This window comes from Alligator sinensis, unplaced genomic scaffold (genome assembly GCF_000455745.1).
Source record: "Alligator sinensis unplaced genomic scaffold, ASM45574v1 scaffold357_1, whole genome shotgun sequence".
Classification (NCBI taxonomy): domain Eukaryota; kingdom Metazoa; phylum Chordata; order Crocodylia; family Alligatoridae; genus Alligator; species Alligator sinensis.
The window spans coordinates 2,777,401-2,780,359 of NW_005841942.1; the positions used below are offsets into that span (position 1 = coordinate 2,777,401).

At 50.2% G+C, this 2,959-nt stretch overlaps 1 non-coding gene across 1 annotated transcript; it reads left to right on the plus strand.

Moving 5' to 3' along the window:
- The first annotated feature begins 2,427 nt into the window (after positions 1 to 2,427).
- LOC112549651 lies at positions 2,428 to 2,583 on the plus strand. The gene has a single exon (XR_003093160.1). It is a non-coding gene; the product is annotated as a U1 spliceosomal RNA (small nuclear RNA).
- Positions 2,584 to 2,959: the final 376 nt, after the last annotated feature.

A 2,959-nucleotide genomic window follows, 5' to 3' on the forward strand; every position in this document is an offset into this window, starting at 1 on the left:
CCACAGGTACCTATAGACTTAATTCATTCAGAATTAATGCAATTTATTTCCTTTGAAATTGCTGCAAGGTTTAACACAGTCTTAGGACACACTTTTAAGCAGCATTCCTATAGCTACTTGTATATAATATAAACTACACCAAAACCAAAAGGCTCATGATTTACCATACAGCCCATTAGGCTGGACCTCACCAGAGTCAACAGTGTTTCAATTCATGGTGACCCCACAGCTCAGCACTGCTCAGTATGTGTGTATACTCTAGATACCCCATCATAAAGAATCCATTTGCTAATTAAGCCCTCACTCATGACTAGAACCAGGTTTTCTTGTCACAAGTCCTGAGATCCTCCAAAAATGTATATGCAGAGGAGGTGCAAGGCAAACTGGTCCGGCTCTACCTCATGGAGGGTGTGGCCACACTAATCATATGTGACAGGGTAAGAGAGGGGGGCAACAAGGGATTTTGCATAAACTGTTTGGGGCCCTGTTTGGTAACATTTCCCAAACATTCAAGGCTGGTTAAAAAACAGAACTCATTGGAAATGGGAAAGAAAAGTGCAGCTCAGCTATGGGAGTGAAGAGGAAGTTGAAAAGTATTCAATGTAGTGACTCACTATGCCTTGAAAAAGACACTGCTGAGAGGGACTGAGTGTAACGGGCATACCATATATGTTATTCAGATGGCTTACACTAATCTATCCTTATGGTAGGTTACTTTGGCTTTGAAATAACACCTGGCAGCAGGGGAGATACCATGATCAACAGATTTTCCCAGAGTGAGGCCCTATGTGGCAGGGCACTTGGTATGCCTACCGGTTTAAGAGGTCAGGCAGTCTCTAGAGCCACCAGCAGGTGGGGTCAGACCTAAGTAGAGTTACATGATCCAGGAGCTGGCAGGTGTGGCTAGACCTGATCAAGGGAGTCACCTGACTGCCTGGGAAATGCTTGATTGGAGGAGGGCTGGGCTTAGACAGGGTATGGCTGGGGGGTAGGGAAGGGGGAGCCCCAAGAACGCCCACTAAGGGCAGCGCCTGATCCATGAGGAGCTACAAGAAGGAGCCACTGAAGAAAAAGTCATGGTAGGCAAGTACTGGGGTCTCCTTTGGTGTGAATGTGACCCAACATCCAGGCCACAGGATCACACCCTGCAGCTGGCATCAGATGCGCACTCCAAAGCAGCAAGAAAGTGCCTACATGAGACTAGAGAGGTGCAGGTGAGAGAGCCCATCATGAGAGATGGCCAGAGCTGGACTGTCTGGAGTCTCAACTGGACGGGCAGTGAGACCAAGCCTAGGAGAGGCACAAGGGTCCCTGGATTGGGGCCACAGCTGAGAGTAAGGGGTCAAGGGCTGTGCAACCTGCAGGACACTGGCTGGTGCTGGGCCATCTTCAGAGAACAGATTAAAGATAGGTGTCCAAGAGTGAGTTGGAGTCAGAGATGGAAGAGTTAGATATGAGATGGAGCCAGGGCCAGAGGGGTTGGTAGGCAGCAGCTCATGAATGGGGTAACACATCCAGGGAAAGCCCAGAAAGGGAGATATGAGAGCAGGTAGGCCTGAAGACCAGTCCTGGGTAAGACCTAAAACTGCACCCTAGTAGAGTCAGCTGATGTGGTAAGGCTGCCTGTGGCAGGGCAGCCCCTAGAAAATGCCACATGTGGGCCCACCCGAGGGAAATGTGAGGATGAGGTGCCAGAAAGCCTCAGCTCCCACTGCCTTGTGGGTCACCCTGTGGAGGGGGAAGGCTAGGGGAGTACACCCTGACAGAAAAGCATGGGACAAGGAAGACTAGGGCTATGCAGGTCCAGAGGCCCAGTGTGAGGCCTGAGGCCTGGATGGGGAAAGGCCCTCGGAGAGGAGCCTGAGGCTTCAGTTGAGGGGCCGGAGGCCGGAGCCCTAGAGTGCAGCCCAGTGAGGGGCCGGAGCACAGTGTAGGCCCAGATGGGCCTGAAGGCCTGGAGAGTGTCTGGGAAAACAGAGAACTGAATGGAACCAGGAAGAGGGACCAAGGAGGAACTGACAGCCCGGAGGGAGGCCAAGAGAGAGACTGAGAGGCTGGGTAGCCCAGGGAATGGTTGCACAAGAAACCAAAGGGTCTGAGGGCCCAGAGATGAGCCAGAGGAGAGAATGCATAGTCTGGCAACCTGAGTAGGACTGGGAGAAAGACCAAGAAGTCTGAAGGCCCAGAGTGGGGCTGAGAGAGGCTGAGGGGTCAGAAGGCCCAGGGGGAGGCTGCTTCAGCAAAAGAGAGACCAGCTATAAGGATTCCACCTGTGAGGCATGGGACATGGTGAAGGGAAGATACAGAGCTATGTGACTGGCCTATAAGGCCATGACCACAAGTCAGGGGTTATTAAAGTAAGATCAGGGCAGTCTCCTGCAATATCTATATCAATTAACATCGAGGTGTGGCAGGCAAGAGGGGGACAGCCTGCCCTAGAACGGGGTATTCCAAATTTCTTTTGGGTGCCCTGTAACACCCATCCATTGCACTTTGGGCAGGCTGATCCCTGTGAATTTCCTAAATGTGGGACACTTGATTGCATAATTTTGTGGTAATGGGGGGCTGCATTTGCACTTTATTATTGGTTTGCTCCTTCAGCCTTGTGGGAACAAGCATGACTAGGGAACATCTGAACTCCAACGCTTTTTGGGCTTGAGGCCTGCACATAGGATGTCTGCCATGGATTTAGGGAGCATCCAAAGTCCCAGACTGATGGATCTAGAAGGCAGAAGACTTGCCTGGTGGCAGTGTCACACAGACTTGAACAATTGAGGTTGTCTCAATCTATTTGAAATTTGGAACTAATTTGACTTTAAGCCAAGAAAAAAAATGTGGTAGATTCCCATCAATACATTTGCCCCATATGGGACATGCATTTTATAGTCATGTTTAGCACTGGCTGCATTTAATCAACTTCAGAATTGGTTTCCATTACTAACCACATGTTGCTTTTAGC